Source organism: Triturus cristatus, chromosome 9 (assembly GCF_964204655.1).
Source record: "Triturus cristatus chromosome 9, aTriCri1.1, whole genome shotgun sequence".
NCBI classification, from domain to species: Eukaryota; Metazoa; Chordata; class Amphibia; order Caudata; family Salamandridae; genus Triturus; species Triturus cristatus.
Window position 1 is genome coordinate 858,712,363 of NC_140592.1, and position 19,704 is coordinate 858,732,066.

The following is a 19,704-nucleotide window of genomic DNA, read 5'->3' on the forward strand; positions in this document are numbered from 1 at the left end:
GACACTCTATCCCTGACTTTTTTCGCTCGGATCCAGCAAGTGTGTTATGGCCACCAGTGGGCAGTATTAAGATCCCGGGTGCATTTCACTCTTAACCAGGAACCTGAGCATGTTCTCATGACTACACAGTCCTTTTTCTATCTACTAGGGGATGGTTGCCACCAGTCTCCGACACAATTTGCCTTTGACATTTTTTCGTGTGACTGAGACCCTTTCAATTTTGTTACTGTTTTTGCACTACAGGGCATATCGTGCTTTGTACCCTTGCAATGTCTGCATGGATTACACAGATCCAACAGATGTCCATATGCTTAATCCATGTAGAACTCTTATTTTCATCCTACATGTACAACCAAGATTATATACTTAGTGATGCATACTACCCCATAGCCCTTTAACATGTGACATTGCAGTGATTTGTGACACTGATAACATTTCCCTTGATGCTGGGTCCGACTTTTGTGGTAACAGCCTGCACTTTGCATATTTTAAGATGGCCGACAAACTACTTGAGACTGTTAGTATTTTCAGTTTTCTTTCAGTCATGGTATGCCCTCTACATTTGGCAGAACACTTTGTGTTGGCACTCATTTCATTGTAAATGCATTACCGATGTGTAACAATGTGTAACCCCCAAGACCTTAGTTGGTCAATATATAATTTGTAAGTGTATTTACACTAGAAGATGGCCGCCACCAGCACAACAATTCAATTTACATCTGTATGTGTAGTCCATTTTCAATGTCATAACCGGATATGTAATGATGCTTCGTTTCACGACTGTGTGTGTGATCAAGACTGTGTGACAGTCGACTCGCATTACAGAAACAATTACATTAATTCTGGATTGCAATCCTTGCCCGAGTGTGCCCTTCATTGGTTTGCGGAGGAAAACAAAAAAATATATATTTTTTAAATTAAAATCAATGTATTTTACAACTATAATAAAGTACACAATATTAATTACAAGAATTTTCTTCATAACGATATTGTATTCAATAAAACCTTACTTTTGATATTCAGTTCCACTATATTTTTGACAGCATTTTATGTCACATAATATTTTGGAATCAATATTTGTTTCATTCACAATATTTAAAATGTGCTCATTTTTAAAATATCCCTTTTCACATGAAAAGTGTAGTTACACTAACTGTAAGTTAGTTTCTCTACTCCTGAACAAAGGGACCATAAACCTAATTGAAAAATGTGTGTTTAAGACTCTATGTACAAAATGCACACTGCTGAAAACATGTTTTTAAACTTTGTGAACGACTCCTTTCTTTAATTAACTGGTGTACAACATAAGTTTTCTTTCCGCATCAAAACAGCTAGTGCACTACTATCAAACTGTCTTTCTCTATTTCCGCACAAAGGATTCACCAGACCCTTTTAGGAAGCCTATTTGTATAACCCACACACACTGATGTACAACATTTGGGCTCACTCCTCAAAAATGTGTTTGTTGACATTGCGAAAGACTACTATAATTAAAGTAGGCATATTCTGAGGTTTTTATTCCCATGAAAAAGACAGCTGTACGTCAGCCAAAGTGACTTTCTCTACTCTTACCCACAGAGATTACCAGCTCAGATGAAGTATACAATTTATAAGACTCTTTTATATGATTTGGCTTTCAAATAACAAGACCTTCAATGCTGAGAAAGTCTCTTGTAGTCGACATAGGCACTTCTGAGAATGTGCATTTTTCCATGAAGAAGGTTGTTGCACCACCCGGCCAAACTACCTTTCTCTACTATTGTAAAAAAAAAACACAATCCTTGTTTAAGAATTTTTGTTTTACACTCCAAATGTAAAAGGTTGGTTCCCAAATGGATGTTTGAACTTTGTGAAAGTTTCCAATGTTTCACCTGGGTACATTTTGACAATGTGTCTTCCCATAAAAAGACGGATGTACCACTGCCAACGTGATCCTGGCCGCTGGCTGGCGGCCTGGCGGAGGCGCAGACCTGGCGAGTGGTGGCCCTGGAGTGTGGTGAGTCCCGGCAACAGGGGGGGCCTTGGTGTGGCTGTGGGTGACCCCCCCCCGTGCGCTTGGCTTGCGTGTGAGCTGGGTGCGGAGAAGACGTTACGGATGAGCGACCGGTTGCCCCCTCCTGGCTGGTCTGCTGTGGATCCGCCCTCCCGGGCCCTGGTGCCTTGCCTTCGGAACTGCTGGGACTGCGTCACTGCTTTGGCCTGGTGGGGAAGTGCCACCGGCACCTGCTGCAGGACTCCTGCAACAGGCCTTCCGCTGCCCCTGCCCCCGGCTGTTCTGCCTTCTGGGTGCTGACCTTGGGCCTGCCGCTTTGCTTGGTCCGGAGGGCACTGATCCCACCCCCTGAGGACCGGCGTACCTGGTTCTGCCCCGCTGCCCGGGAGGGCCCGGGGCTGGAGCTATTAGGTCATGTAGTGGAGTGCTGTTGCCTGGACGTACCGTGCCCCCCTCCTTTCCTCACTTACCTTCCCCTGCCTGCAGACCGCCCTGGCCCCGGAACCCACACTCTACTTTCCCTTTGCCCACAGGCAGCCATGGTCAGAGACAAGTTACCCAAGACGCCCGCCACCCACACTAAGATTGACCGCTTCACCACCGCGGACGCTGGAGCCACGGGTAGGCTCACAGACAAAAAGCCTCCTGCAGCAACAGACCTCTCTACCATCCTTCAGGCAATCCATATGTCTCAATCCTCAGTTGAGGGGAAGATCGCGGAGGTCCGCGTGGGCATGACCCTGATCCGGCAAGACCTCCGCAATGCCACTGCCCAGATTACAGAGGCAGAGTCTCGAGTCGCTGTTGTGGAGGATGACGTCCACCAGTTCAAACTTCAGGTGACCCAACTTCAATCCCGCACGCAGGAGCTACACCGTCGGGCTGAGGATGCTGAAAACCGAGCCCGCAGCAACAATCTCCGCCTTGTCGGATTTTCGGAAGACGTGGAGCAGGGCCGGTCGGCGGATTTCGAGGAGCACTGGATACGCTCCTGGATGCCAGAGGACTCGCTCTCCACTTGGTTCACAATTGAGAGGGCGCATCGTTCGCTTGCTCCTCGCCCGCGGCCAGACGCACCTCCAAGACCAATCATATTGCGCATCCTCAACTTCAGGGACAGAGACGCTATCCTGGCAGCGTCCCTAAAACAGCAGCCTCTTAAGTACGGAAATCTGACTATAGTGGTCTTCCCAGACTACACTCGCGAGGTCCAGTCCTAGCGTCGCTCCTATGGTGAGGTCAAGCAAAAGTTACGCTCGCTGAACATCCAGTATCGGCTCCTTTTTCCGGCTCGGCTGAGAGTGATTTTCCAGAACAAATCTTTCTTCTTCGATACACCTGACGAGGCGTGGACATGGGCAACAGAGGAGCAGCCGATGAGGCTGACTGCCCGGGACCCGGCGCCATCCGGTGGCGGAGAGGGCGCCCTCTGGCCACGACGCCGGCACTCCGGGAGGCGCAGGGGCAAGCGGCGCGCTCGCTCGGACTCTCCGGTGGGTCCTCAGCGGGGACGCGCACCGGGGCCATCCGGGGAGACTGCTCCTCCTGGGCGGCGCTCCGGCTTTCTGGACCGCCCTGATTCTGGGGTTGCCTCGCCCATCCTTGCTGGACCTTCCAGACACTGATCTTTCCCGCAGCCCAACGCTCCTCCCAGGGCCGGATTGAGTCCATGCAAGTCTGTCGGCTTTCCTTGCTCCAGCTACGAAAAGATGTCTTTAATTGCTAGCACCTAGTCTTATGACTCACTGATTACTGCTCATTACTGATATGTACATCATACTATGAAGAGGGGTCCTCCATGATGTTCCCCTGTTAACAAGCATTTTAGTTTGGTTCTTTGCTTCCCTGTTTAAGACACATACATTTACATTTTACATTTTATTGTTTGGGCGACAGGTGTTTCCGTTCCTGAAGTGTAGGGTGGGGATTTGGGGGGGATTGGAGCTTCGGCTCCCGTTTGTTCTGTTTTTTATTTTCTTTGTTTTTTGCACCAATTCTGTCACACTACATGTGGGTGAACGCATCCCGTACATTGTCATGACCCCATGTACACTGGCCCTGGACTCGGCCTTCTCCCCACCCGTTCCACCACGCGGGCCGATGGCCCGGTTCCCTTCACGGTCCCCTCATGTCTGGTGAATCTAGCGGAGCGTCCTCGCTCCATATCATGTCATGGAATGTTAATGACTTACTGGACAAAATTAAGCGCGCTGCCGTCCTGCAATATGCTCAGCGTCAGGCCGTGGATGAGCTCCAGCTTCAGGAGACCCACCTGCTAGGCAACCACTGCCCCTTCCTTGCGCGCTATGGCTTCGGCACAGTCTGGCATTCTGGATGACGCACGACCCGCAGGGTTGTTTTGTTCTTCTAGTAAGGGCCCTCGGAGACCGCCCCCTTAATTTACGAGTGGTTTATTCACCCCCTGCCCTGCTGGCTCCCACACTCCGTAGACTTACCCCTGCAATCGCTGCCCTGCCCCTGGGACTGACCGTGGTAGGAGGTGATTTTAATGCTGTTATGGACCCTGACCTCGACTCTACGTCCCCTTCCTCCGCCTCCAGGACTGCCCAATCCGGCCTCCTCTTGACATGGGCCACTGGCCTGGGGCTCGGGATGCCTGAAGACTTTGGCACCCAACTACGCGGCAGTAGACCCACACCTCAGCTTCTCACCACACACATGCGCGCATAAACTATATCTTCCTGCCGGCCTTGGACTGTCGGGCGACTCAAGCGTTCTCTATCCTTCCCAGGGGCCTTTCGGATCATTCTCCGGTGACGCTCCGTGCAGGGGCCTCCCCCATCCTCCCGCCCACTTTGGCGGCTCAACGCCTTGTTGCTCCAGGACCAAGAGTTTAGGAACAGCGTTGCTGCCGAGCTCCAACGCTATTTCGATACAAACCAGGGCTCAGTGTCCTCCTCTCGTACCCTCTGGGAGGCCGGTAAGGCCACCATCCGAGGATTCGCTAAGGGCCAGCTTAAACTCACCCGTGCGGCCCGTGACTCCCGGATCACGCTTCTGGAAGCGCAGGCCGTCCAGCATGAGACACTCCAACCCGAGGGCAGAGATGAGGCCCAAAACAGGAGACTTACATTCCTGAGAGACGAGATTAGGCAGACCTCCATGGAAGCTGCCAAACTCCTTTGGCACTCTTCTGTGGCCCGAGTGTACGGCTGGGGTGATAAAAATGGGAAACTCCTCCATCGCCTGGCCACTTACCCAATGGCCAATCGTATAATACCGGAAGTGGTTGATGCGAGTGGCGGGATTCATCGTGCTCCGTTAGCGGTGGCTCAGTGCTTCGCTACCTACTACGTTACCCTATATTTGGCACGGGCACCTGGTCTTTCCCTTCATGAGCACCTCCAGCGAGAACGTTTCCCCCTTCCGTGTCTTAGTGATTCTGAGGCGGCGGATCTGGATCTTCCGCTTACCCCCGAGGAGGTGGCAGACGCCATCTCCCGCATGGCAGCTGGTAAGACGCCGGGCCCGGATGGGCTCCCCCAAGAATTCTACTCGTCCTACCGGGATACTTTGGTCCCGCCTCTCCTTAAGATGTATAATGAAGCAGTGGAATATGGCTCCTTCCGCCCAGAGACAGACCTAACTACCATTGTAGTGATCCCAAAGTCTCAACCCCCCTCAAGCTGTTGTTCAGACTATCGTCCCATCTCGCTCATCAATACCGAACTTAAGATCTTCGCCTCCATCCTGGCCAACCGCATACGACCCCATCTAGCCACCCTGGTTCATCCGGACCAATGTGGCTTCATGCCTCTCCGAGGCACTAGACACTGTCTCAGACGGCTTCATCTTGCTCTTGCAAACCGGCACTTGCTGTCCCCATATTTGTCTCTCCTGCTTGTAGACTTCGAGAAGGCTTTTGATTCGGTTGATTGGGGTTACCTCCTGGAGGCTGTCTTGGAGCAGATGGGCTTTGGTGCTCCCTTCCGCAAGCTGGTGAGGACGCTGTACCATCGGCCCCGGGCGCAGGTCCTAGTTAACGGAGCTCTATCCCACCCTTTCCCCATTCAACATGGTACGCGGCAGGGATGCCCCCTCTCTCCGATCTTCTTTACCCTGGCTATGGAGCCCCTTGCCTGCCTTATTCGCAGCGACCACTCCCTCACGGGCTAGCGGTGGCCCGGCTTTGAAGAAGACAAAATCGCCCTCTATGCGGATGATGTCCTGCTGTTTTTGGCAGACTCAGCCCAGTCGGGACCCTGATGCCTCCGAGCGCTTGGCCTCTTTGAATGTACCTCTGGCTTACGGCTCAACCCGGCTAAGTCCGTTCTGGTCCCCCTGCATGTATCGCGGGAGTGCTTTGATTGGCAGTCGACGATTCCCCTTCAACGGCAGTCCTTCAAGTACTTCGGGATCTGGGTGGCCCTTCTCCCTGAACTTGCATGGTCACTAAACGTCACCCCGCTGGTCATGCGGGCCAGTGTGGATCTCTCGAAATGGCGTGCTCTGCCCCTAAACCCTTTGGGAAGGATAGCCCTCTTCAAAATTATGCTTTTACCTCGATTTCTCTACATGCTCCAAAACACACACCTCTTGTCCGCCAGATCTTGGTTCCCGGGGGGGGGGGGGGGGGGGGGGGATGGAGGCCCAGGCTGGCCCTGGCCCAATGTCCATTCCACCTTTTGACGGTGGTCTTGGTCTGACAAGCCTCTATTTGTATTATTTAGCGACCCGACTCCTCACGCTTCACGACTGGTTTAACGGCGGATGCTCTGACCCGGCGTATTGCCTGGAATTGCACACTCTGGGCTTTGCCTCCCTCCAGGGGATGCTATATGGTGCGGCTGTCCCTCGGGCTCTCCCTGAGGTTACCCGTGGAGTGTTCCTGGCTTGGCAGGCCTCATTGCGCCACACCCGCTGGTCGGGCAGGCTGACTCAATAAATCCCCCTGTGGTGCAGCACCCGGCTCGAAGAGGTGGCTTCCTTGGCAGGGTTCCGGCAGTGGGACCTCATTGGGATATCCCTGTTGGGCAATGTCTGGAGCAGTACCCATTTGCGCTCATTTCAAGACCTGCAGGCCAGGCACTCTCTCCACTCCTCCCAATTTTTCCGCTATCTGCAGCTGCGCCGTGCCCTCCACTCATACATCCCAGATGGTACTTCCTTGTCGAATACAGTCCGCCGGAAGCTCAGATTATGACTGGTGACTTGGGGAAAGGGGAGATTTCCAGAATATACCGATCACTTACCAATAATACCCCCAACTCCCTCTCTCAACTCCGAAATAAGTGGGAGGGCTGGCTTGGGGCTCTAGAGGATGCAGACTGGAGAGATGCCTTGATGGGCCCTAAAACAATACGGTCTCGGCGCGGCTTCGGTTGGTCCAAGTCTACTTCCTGCATGCTGCCTATCTTACACCGCTGCGCCTTAACAGCGTGGGGCTCCGCTCGGATCCCCTTTGCCCCCGCTGCTTCCACCCCCGCGCAGACTTCTATCACATGGTGTGGCTTTGCCCTGCGATACAGAGGTACTGGGAGTCCTTAATAAGAAAATTGACGGAGGTCTTGGGCTGGGAGGTTCCTCTGGCTCCTACACGTGTTCTTTTGGGCATCACTGATGGATTCCATGGTAGCAGAGCCGAAAAGCTTTTTCTTAACACGGCCTTGGTGGTAGCAAAGAGAGATATTGCTGCCCATTGGCTGACTGCTTTCGCACCAACATTGGCGCGTTGGCGCAAGGGGGTGGACTGGTGTGCCGCACAGGAACGGCCTCTTTATGTGGCATGGGGATGCCCCGAGAAATTTCACCGAATGTGGGGGAAGTGGGTGGGAGTGATTTAAGGTGGGTTGGATGGATCTACAGATTGCCTCTGGATATGTTGACCTTTGATTTGCATGTACGTCACTTTTCGTATCGATGTGGAATGTGCTTACCCTGGACTAATCTCATGCGATGTAATTGTGAATGGTGCAGTTTGTTTGGTTACATTGAAAACTCAATAAAATTGATTATCAAAAAAAAACATCACTGTGGAGGCTTCAATGTATCTATAATCACACAGTAACACTGTGAAACTTGAACATCACTGTAATCACACAATATCTCTGTGCACTATCCCTGTGCAGCTCTACAATCACACACTATCTCTGTGGGGACCTGTGCATCCCTATAATCGCACACTATCTCTGAGGGGACCTGGGCATCCCTATACTCAAAGTCAAACAACAATCCCCTTGGGAACAAATATTTGACCGCAACAACTACTTCTCACATACACCACCAATTATTCTCATTCAACCAGGGTAATACCAAACACAGAGGTGCAAATTTGATGAACTGAAGAATCAAACCACTGCAAAAGTGTATAGTAATAATTTTTACTTATTCTTACAATTTATTAAAATAATATATGTACATATAATACAAAATCACAAAGTTATAAATCATACATTTCAAAGATAGGTTTAATGCTCAAATATATAATTCAATTTAAAAACAAATAATCACAATAATAAATACAAGTTAAAAACCACAACAGCAAGTGGGACACAAAAGCAGCAAGAAAAATGTTTTCAAATCAAGAAGACATCACGATAGTCAGACAAACAAATTAATAAAATTTAAATGCACACAACCAAAGCAACAAATTCTTGTTAAATGTTAATCATGAAGTGTTGCATTTGTCATTGATCCATGATGTATTCCAACACAAAGCATCAACGCGTTTCGGTGGGTCCAACGTTATATCACCCCCACCTTCATCGGGAAAGCAAAATTCTTCCCACCTCACTTCAATAAATATAAATAAAATAAAACATATATATAAAAAATCATTTTGAATTGATTTGATTTAATAGCTCACAATTAACACCCTCTGTGGGTACACACCCCCGGTAACCCTCATACACACAAACAATTAGACCCAAAGGCGGACCGGTCACTGGTTATAGCCATACTTCATTCATTCATAAGTTTAGCAAAAAAGAGCACACATACCTCAAAGTAAAATAAATGCCCATTAAGGGTTTAGTTAGAGAGTATAGGCTACATTAGGCTCCGCAAACAAATTCTTAAAACATTTAGACAAAATACCACACTCATAGTGTGAGCATGCCGCTGGACCTATCCCCAGTCTCAACAGTGCTCCATTCACTCATTTATTCAGCAACAAAGGGCAAAATGACCTTCAAAAGAAAGTACTCAGGTGCACTAAAGAGACGCAGACTATAATCCTCACCGTACAAGGCTGCAAGAGATCCACAAAGGATAGAGCACAGTAAGGTTCTCAAAATACTTCCTTTTGGCTCAGTATTACAGAACTTTATACTTCTTAGGCATTTACCTTATTGAAAGATAGAAAGCCCTCTCGCTTTTCTAAAAGGCACACAAGCTCTTTTTCAAAAGTTCGCTTCCTTATGTTAGTGATTAAAAACATAAAGGATATACTCCCAATCTACATGGAAACAAAATATAGGAAGAATTATTTTTACGTGTTGCTATCCCGCTAGAGTCATTGCATATAACAAACCCTCCAGAGAAATACCTGTTAAGTTATAAAAATATCCAGGCTACTATCATCTCTCCAGCACATCCAAAGGAGGGAATGCAAATTCTCGCTCCGCACAGTTCGTTCAATAGAGCATGTCTAGACAAACAAAGGCGAAATAAAGTTCACCATGATTGCGATATAATTGCAAGAGTGCATAATCTGCTTAGATTGCAAAAAAATTGGCGCTCAAGGCCTATTCTACAACTAAAAATAACTATTTTGGAGGTTTTTTATAAATATAACAACAAACCTAATGGGTACCCAACCCTCTTCACTAGCAAACCAAAACTATACGTATAATCCACCCATTCTTTGTATCTCAAAGTGTCCCTTCCCCGGTTACGATGTATAGACAAAAATATATAACCCGGACAAAGTCCCAAAGACAGATTTCAAGGTGCAAAAAAACTTTCTCTGTTCCCAGCGCTTAATTAAAAAGAGGCTTAGCCCTGCTCTGAAATATACAAATTGCACTAAAAGCACGGTCCGAACCACCAAACCCCTCCCGTTTACCTGTCAAGTGGAAACACGTTCCTTGTACCGGGGATTCAACACGGGGTACTCTGCCTCCGTATGCGTGTCTATTTCCAACTCGAGCACATCTCTATTTAAACCTAAAAAGCCCGCGAATATTCTAATTGACCTCGATTCCTATAGCAGCTGTGATGAATATAAAACGTGATTTAGGGAAGTTCCTAGTGGCGCCATCTTGAAATGGAAATCCAGGAAGGTAGTATTTACAATAAAAATACAGAACCCTACCTACCAACTAACTTAACAAGGGTCCATCTACCTGCCAATTCAACAAGCGGCCATATCTCTAACATAATTCCCAGCATATTTTAGAGTATTGAATAAAAACCCACTGTGAACTGATCTCGATTCCTATTGCAACTATGATAAATATATCATTAATTTAAGGAGATTCCTAGTGGCGCCACCTTGAAATAGGAATCCAGGAAAGTAACGTTTACAATAAAAATACAGAACCCTACCTACCAGCTTTACATGCGTCCACATCTCTAACAGGATTCCCCGCATTTTTTATAGTATTAAATAAAAACCACTATGGGGAAAAACCCATTTAAGTGGCAACTCATCATAGTTAGAAATGTAGGGAAACCCAACCCGTAAGCGTCATATTGGCGTTTAAAGGACCGAAAAACACTGCCCCCACATGAAACTACCTAACTAGGTGCCCAACTATCGATCTGAATTTTTAGCTCAAGGCTAATGGTTCTCTAGAGAACTACGGGTGAGGATCCAGGAACATAGGTCAGCTATCAAAACAAGAAAAGAGAATGCCCCATTAGTCTCCCATTTTACTGAAACGGGACATAAGGAGAATGATTTAGGATGGTTCATATTGGAAAAGGTAACCATTGGCAGGCGAGGTGGAAACCTTGAGACGAAAGAAAATCTCGAGAACAGTGGTCTATTTCTTTTCTTAATACTCTGCGCAAAGGTCTGAACTCCAAAGAAGAATGGGAACAATTGGTAGGGCAGTTTTAGTCAGGTATTTTGAAGTATGTATACATCAGGTTCAGGGGGTGTTAGTGTTAGTCCTCCACTATAGGCCATAAGCTATTAGAAATGCGTGTGACTTTATAAAGTTAATTTTACTTTTCGCACCGTTGATATATCTAACCAATACTACTGCTCTTATCAACCATTAGCCTTGCGCTAAAAATTCAGATCGATAATTGGGCACCTAGTTAGGTAGTGTCATGTGGGGGCAGATTTTTTTGGTCCTTTAAACGCCAATATGACGCTTATGGGTTGGGTTTCCTTACATTTCTAACTATGATGAGTTGCCACTTAAATGGGTTTTTCCCCCATAGTGGTTTTTATTTAATACTATAAAAAATGCGGGGAATCCTGTTAGAGATGTGGCCGCACGTAAAGCTGGTAGGTAGGGTTCTGTATTTTTATTGTAAACGCTACTTTCCTGGATTCCCATTTCAAGATGGCGCCACTAGGAATCTCCTTAAATCACGTGATATATTTATCATAGTTGCTATAGGAATCGAGATCAGTTCACAGTGGGTTTTTATTCAATACTCTAAAATATGCTGGGAATTATGTTAGAGATGTGGCCGCTTGTTGAATTGGCAGGTAGGGTTCTGTATTTTATTGTAAATACTACCTTCCTGGATTTCCAATTCAAGATGGCGCCACTAGGAACTCCCCTAAATCACGTGTTATATTCATCACAGCTGCTATAGGAATCGAGATCAATTAGAATAGTCGCGGGCTTTTTAGGTTTAAATAGAGATGTGCTCGAGTTGAAAATAGACACACATACGGAGGCAGAGTACCCAGTGTTGAATCCCCGGTATAAGGAACGTGTTTCCACTTGACAGGTAAACGGGAGGGAACTTTTGAAAAAGAGCTTGTGTGCCTTTTAGAAAAGCGAGAGGGCTTTCTATCTTTCAATAAGGTAAATGCCTAAGAAGTATAGCCAAAAGGAAGTATTTTGAGAACCTTACTGTGCTCTACCATTTGTGTATCTCTTGCAGCCTTGTATGGTGAGGATTATAGCCTGCGTCTATTTAGTGCACCTGAGTACTTTAATTTGGAGGTAATTGTGCCATTTGTTGCTGAATAAATGAGTGAATGGAGTACTGTTGAGACTCGTGATAGGTCAAGCGGCATGCTCACACTATGAGAGTGGTATGTTGTCTAAATGTTTTAAGAAATTGTTTGCGGAGCCTAATGTAGCCCATACTCTCTAACTAAACCCTTAATGAGCAGTTATTTTACTTTGAGGTATGAGTGCTCTTTTTTGCTAAACTTATGAACGAATGAAGTATGGCTATACCCAGTGACAGGTCCAAGAGTATGCCTTTGGGTCTAATTGTTTGTGTGTATGAGGGTTACCAGGGGGTGTGTACCCACAGAGGGTGTTAATTGTGAGCTTTTCAATCAAATCAATTCAAAATGTTTTTTTATATATATGTTTTATTTTATTTAGATTCATTGAAACGAGGTGGGAAGAATTTTGCTTTCCTGAAGGTGGGGGTGATACAACGTTGGACCCACCGAAACGCATTGATGCATTGTGTTGGAACACATCACGGATCAATGACAAATGCAACACTTTATGATTAACATTTAACAAGAATTTGTTGCTTTGGTTGTGTGCATTTACATTTTATTAATTTGTTTGTCTGACTATCGTGCTGTCTTCTGGATTTGAAAACATTTTTCTTGCTGCTTTTTTGCCCCACTTGCTGTTGTAGTTCGGACCGTGCTTATAGTGCAATTTGTACATTTCAGAGCAGGGCTAAGCCTCTTTTTGATTAAGTGCTGGGAAAGAGAGAGTTTTTTTGCACCTTGAAATCGGTCTTTGGGACTTTGTCCTGGTTATATATTTTGGTCCATACATCGTACCCGGGGAAGGGACACGTCGAGGTACAAAGAATGAGTGGATTATATGTATAGTTTTGGTTTGCTAGTTAAAAGGGTTGGGTACCCATTAGGTTTGTTGTTATATTTATAAAAACCTCCAAAATAGTTATTTCTAGTTGTAGAATAGGCCTTGAGCGCCAAAACTTTTTCGCAATCTAAGCATATTATGCACTCTTGCAATTAAATTGCAATCATGGTGAACTTTATTTCGCCTTTGTTTGTTTAGGCTTGTTCCATTGAACGCACTGTGCGTAGCGAGAATTTGCATTCCCTCCTTTGGAAGTGCTGGAGAGACGATAGTAGCCTGGATATTTTTATAACTTAACCTCTTGAGTGCCCATGACGAGATGGTCTCGTCATGGGCCGCGGTTGCGCTGTGCCCATGACGAGACTATCTCGTCATGAGCCCCGCCCGCTAATGAAACGCCCGGCACAGGGCGTGGAAAGGGCGGGGCACTCAAGGGGTTAACAGGTATTTCTCTGGAGGGTTTGTTATATGCAATGACCCTAGCGGGATAGCAACACGTAAAAATAATTATTCCTATATTTTGTTTCCATGTAGATTGGGAGTATATCCTTTATGTTTTTAATCACTAACACAAGGAAGCGTATTTTTGAAAAAGAGCTTGTGTGCCTTTTAGAAAAGCGAGAGGGCTTTCTATCTTTCAATAAGGTAAAAGCCTAATAAGTATAAAGTTCTGTGGGGGGCGCTAGAGGGCGCACACGCAAAATGGCCGCACTAACGTGAGGCTCCTGCGGTCTGGTGCCCTAATCCTACCATTATCCTGCTTGAGGGGTGAATAACCTGCCCGAAAACCTGCGGAGCTGTTGGAGAGGAGGCGGTAGCAGCTTCGGTAAAAACGCAGAGATCGGGAGACAGACCCTTCCCCTGTACGGACCGCGAGAACATCTCACCGGGTGGAAGATCGACGCGGGGCGGTGCCTGAGGCGGCCTCAGCATCCACGCGAGGCTGCGGTTCCCCACGAGGCGACAGGGCCGGCGGCGCTGCTGAATACGAGAGGAGGCCTGCTTGCGGTGAGTTTCCCCAGACGGCTGTGGCTTCGGCGGGACAGGGGTCGGCCCGCGCTGTGCCCCGGAGAGGGGGAAGATCGTAAGGTGCTGCCCGGGGCGGGGTGAAGGCTTCCAGAGAAGCGCCTGAGAGGCGGCCGCGGGCCACTGCGACGCAGGCGAACAGCGGAGGGAAGGACAGAGTGGGGGCGAGTGCGAGGCCTGTTTGGGGGCCCTTCCCCCCCCCGGGGATACCGGAGTGTAGAAGAGACCGGCGTCGGTGGCTGTGGACTGGGGGGGAAGTGGCGGAGCCCTCTGGTCAGGAGACAGGTGACGACGAGGCCTGGGAGTGAAATCCTCGCGGAGCTGAGGCGGTGGCTGGGTGTCCATCCTGGCACTTACCATACGCAGCGCCTTGCCTGGTGGTCCGTGCGAGAGAGCAGAGCCTCACTCAGGAGCCTACTACAGTGCGGCGGAGAGGCACTTAGATCTGGGACGGCGGAGCGAGACCCTCTGGAGGACCTGAACCCGGGGCCCCGCACCTGACGGTGAGTGCTCTGGTGCTGTACGCTAGGCGGGTCGCGGGGCGCTCTGCCGCAGAGGGATCCACCGCTACCACGCTGACCACTTGACTGCTTAGACGAGTCCAGGAGCTGGGAGGCACGTCGAGGGGGCCTGAGAGAGAGCGACAGGCCCAGGAACCGGCGACCGGCCTCGTCGCGGCGCACAGGCCTCGGAGGCGCTGCCGCGCGCACGGGGTGAGTGCTGTTGCGGGGGTGTGGACCTCCCACCTGAGGATCAGAGGGACGATCGGTTTGTTGGGGCCCTACGTGGGGTGAGATCGACTTGAGAGGCCAGAAGCGGATATATTGTGGAGGCTGGCGGCCTGGGCAAAGATGGGGAAATCGGATGCCAAGCAGCCCAAGCTGACCTTTGAGGCGATGAAAAAGACCCCACGAGCAACGCCGAGTGATCGCAACGCTGATGGGGGAGAAGGAGCCCAGGGAGGCGCTGCACCCCTACACCCGGACGTTCTGAGCATACTACAGGAGGTGCGACAGGGGTTTGCCACCATTGTTGATAAAGTGGATCAAATGTCCACCCGTATGGATGCCATAGCTCACAAATTAGAGGGCCATGATGACCGATTGTAGGAGGCGGAAAGGCAGGTCTCTGAAGTGGAGGACTCGACGTCCAGCCATGCAACACAACTAGCCACCATGGATAAACTTCTCAAACTCATCGCAGCAAAGAATGAGGACTTGGAAGCGCGCAGCCGGCGCAATAACATTCGCGTACTTGGTATTCCAGAGTCCACAAACATCGGAAAAATGGAAGAATATGTGGAGAGGATGTTGGTATCCGCGATTGGCGCTGGATTTTTTTCTTCGCAGTTCATCGTGGAGCGTGCCCATCGGGCCTTGGGGCCTCGTCCTCCTCCTGGCGGCACACCGAGGCCTATTATAGGGCGCCTGCTGAACTACAGAGACAGAGACGTTGCTCTCCGGGCGGCGAGAAACAAGCAATCCTTGTCTTTTGAGGGGGAACACGTTTACTATCTTCCCGGATTTCACTCCGCTTCTCCAGGAGGAGCGTCACAAGTTTATGGCGGTAAAGGTTAAGCTACGAAACGCACAAATTGACTACACGCTACTTTATCCGGCGCAATTGAGGGTGACACATCAGGGGACCCGGCGATTCTTTACTAAGCCGCAGCAAGTGGAGGACTTTCTAAAGAGGTTGAAACGTGGAAACCGCACGGAGGGCAAAGACGATGCTCTGCACCGTCCCTCGCAGAGTGGGGCAGGGGAGGCCTAAGGAGTACAGTAATTCCAAACTTCACATTGATGCCCTATGAGGAGAATGACAAGCATACTATATGAGAAAGGGACGGCTCCGGCCGTGCCCTGACATTGGGATGCCTCATGTGCCTCTCCCCTGCACGCTCGAAGGGCGGGGTGAATACTTCTGAAGCAGTCTCTACGTCGCACCAGACACCTTCCACCTGCATGAGCCGGGACTGGCCGTTTGCGATAGGCTCTGCAGGAGGGAGGGACCGGCGATGCCCTCTAGCAGCATCAACCTGCGGGCGAACCCCGGGGATGGGCCACTGTTGGTTGTATGCGGGGATGTTTTGTTTTTGTTTGACTGTGGGGGGGATGGGGTGGGCTGGGTGGGTGATAAATGCTGGCAGATTGGGGTTGCTTCAGTGGGAGGGGGAGGGTAGAAGCGGGATGGGGGGGGGGGGGTTTCCAGAGGTGTTCTACGGTGAACCTCCCGTTGGAGGAATTGAAGTGGTCTTCATGCATGTTGGAATATGAGCAGGGTCTGCGCTCTCAGAAAATGCAGCGAGCAGGGGAGTGGGGCATGGCTGTCAACTCAGTAAGTGCTGTCCTGGATAGGACGGACTGGCCAGTACTATGACAGAGGCTACTCCCGGGAACTTGAATATCATCACATGGAATGTCAGAGGCATGGGTGACCCTCGGAAGAAACGACAAATTTTAGCGTATCTGGATAGACATAAAGTGCACATTGCCATGCTACAGGAAACACATCTGGCACCTCAGCGCCCGAGCCAGTTTGCGTGCAGATGGGCGGAATATAGACTATTTTCCTCTTACTCCACATATGCGCGGGGGTGGCCATCCTTATTAAAAAACAGGTACCGTTTCACTTGGCTGGAACCTTCAGCGACTCGCAGGGGCATTATTGCCTGGCATGGGGTAGATTGGGGTCGGCCTCAGTTACACTTGCTTGCTGCTATGGCCCCAATGTAGACGCACCTGACTTCTTCACTTCACTTTGGGCACGGATATTTGATATAGGCTCTAGTTATGTCATTTGGGGAGGGGACTTTAATGCAGTATATGACCCCGCAATGGATAGATCACACTCAGCGCCACACCACTACAACAAGTCACAAGCTGTTCTCCAGGACACCATAGAAGCATATCAGCTGGTAGATGCCTGGCGCCACACCCACCCACACGATAGAGAAGGGACGCACTTCACGACACAGGCTGCGTCCTGGGCGCGACTGGATTACTGGTTGGTTTCCAGGGGGGTGGCGCCCACGATCACTCGGGTGCAACACCTGGCCCGCACATACTCAGATAATGCCCCCGTCATGCTCACATTGGCTTCTGCCGCATTCTGTGTGCCTCGTGGGACGTGGCGCATGCAAGCGACAGTACTACTGGACGCCGTCTTTCAAGCTGAGCTGCGCGATGAGATAGAGGAGTTCTTTGCTCGCAACAAAGGGTCAGTGAAGAGTGTGGACACTATATGGGAGGCATTTAAGGCCACAATCAGGGGTTTCTGCATCGCCAGAGGGGCTGGAGTCTTAAAGGACATACTTCGCACCTTGAGCACACTGGAGAGTAAACTCAGGTCCCTGGAGTTGCATCTTGCCCGCGACCCACAGGCCGACACCCTGCTTCAGTTTAGGGAGACACTCACAGAATACATGGACACGGCACAGAGGGAGGCCCGGTTCCGGGGCAAACACTGGGTAGCGAGATGCTACGGAGAGGGGGACAGACCCGGGAGGGCTTTAGCACAGATGGTCAGCAGGACTCGACACTCTGGGTATGTTATGGAACTAGAAGGTGAGGATGGAGCGGTTTTCTGGGATAGCGATCGCATTAGGGAGACCTTCACGCAACATTATCAGAAATTATACACTACCTGAGGGAGGGATGATCTGGACTTGGAACCTTTCCTGGGGGACGTGGCGCTCGGCTGGTTGAGCGACCGACAACGGGAATTCTTATGCGCCCCATTCGAGCTGGACGAGGTTCGGGAAGCGATCATGGGTATGCAATCTGGGAAGGCCGCGGGATCGGATGGATTCCCGATAGAATTCTATAAAACATACATAGACTTGATGGCTCCTATTTTACGTGAGGTCTATGTGGAATCCTTCGAGGAGGGCGGATTGACTTCTTCCATGAGGGAGGCTATTATTGTCTCTCTTCTGAAACCTGGGAAGTCATCCCGGCAGTGTGACTCCTACAGACCGCTCTCTCTCCTTAACTGTGATGCCAAAATCCTGGCTAAACTTATAGCCACACGGCTAAGTCTATTAATGGGGAATCTGGTTCTCCCGGATTAGTCGGGCTTTATACCGGGCAGAGCCACCTCGCACAACCTGAGAACACTCTTTGCCGTCCTGAACAATGTATCGCCTGACTTGCCGTTAGCTGCGATTTTCTTAGATGCCACTAAGGCATTCGATTCCCTTGAATGGGATTATCTTTTTGGAGTGTTGTCGCGGATGGGCTTTCCGCCCCTTTTCTTATCTTGGATTAAATTGCTATACCACAAACCGGTGGCCAGGGTGCTTATTAATGGTTATGCCTCACCGGCCTTCCCGGTCACCAGGGGCACACGACAGGGATGCCCTCTATCCCCTCTGTTATTCGCTCTTGCCGTGGAGCCCCTGGCGGCACGGCTGCGACAGCACCACAATGACAGGGCCCTGAGATGCAATCTGCGGCAGATCCTCGTATCGTTATACGCAGACGACACCACATTATATATGCGGGACCCACAACAGAATTTAAATCCAGTGCTGAGAGAATTTATAGCATTCGGGGGACTATCGGGAGTCCATATTAACTGGGGAAAGTCCTGCTTCTTCCCGCTGACAGAGGCGACGACACGTTTCCTGCTGGACTTCCCCTTGGAGTGGTGCGAGGACGACCTGCGGTATCTGGGGATTCGAACCACTAGAAATAGGGAGGAACTGATGCGCTTCAATTATGGCACTGCGATGGACCGCATATCGGAGAATATCACTCGCTGGATAGCACTTCCTCTCTCCATGGCAGGGCGAGCCTCCCTTGTTAAAATGATTATACTCCCGCAACTACTATATTTGTTCCTCAATATCCCGTATTATCCGGGGCTCTTTTTCTTCAAAACATTGAGATCAGAACTGTCATGCCTGGTATGGGGAGGGAAGCAACCCAGATTGAAATGGGAAGTACTTACGAGACAATACGCGCAGGGTGGATTTGGTATACCACACTTCGAACTTTATTACCTTAGTGCGCAGGCCCACTATGCATGGTTCTGGGTGAAACAGCCGCGGTACATGCCGCAAGTGGCGGCTGAACATTGGCTGGCACACCCGTTGGAGGGGGTAATACATGATCCGGTTGCTCCTAGGCACAGGGATCCGACCACGATCACTTGCACAGCAAGGGCTTGGCAGCGAATAGGGCGCTCGCTGGGCGTGGGGCTGGTTTACTCTCCCTTATTGCCTCTCTGTTATCACCCTGGTATGCCCCTGCTTCAGGAGACTGGCTTTCGACACTTCCAGCAGCGTACTAAGGTGGCCAACTGGGAGGACCTCTTTCATGGGAGATGCTTCCGTTCTCTAGCACATATTTTCCGTGATTTGCCACAGACGCCGTTGGATGTATTTTTATATATACGCCTGCGACAGGGGATTCGGAAGTTGGTACCGGAATTCCCGACGGAGCCGCAGGTTGCTGACCCACTTCATACAATGTTGAAAAACATTACAAATAAGCGGCTGGTGTCCCAGATATACAGATCGGTGCATGAGCTAAGTGCGCGGCCTAGTACGCCATCGCGAGGGCGTTGGAGCGAGGATCTGAGATTAGATCTAACAGACGAACAATGGGAATATTGCTGTCTACAAACAGAGCGGGTGTCGGCCAGCAGCAGGCTCCGTATACTCCATTATAAGTTTCTCCACAGGTTATATTACACCCCAGTCAAGATGTTTAGATTTAAGTTGAGGGA

The 19,704-nt window shown here is 49.5% G+C and overlaps 1 protein-coding gene across 2 annotated transcripts in view; it reads right to left on the reverse strand.

The window, feature by feature from the left end:
- The window catches only part of TECPR2 (tectonin beta-propeller repeat containing 2), a 616,143-nt gene that overhangs the window by 433,270 nt on the left and 163,169 nt on the right, over window positions 1–19,704 (reverse strand). The window lies entirely within an intron of this gene.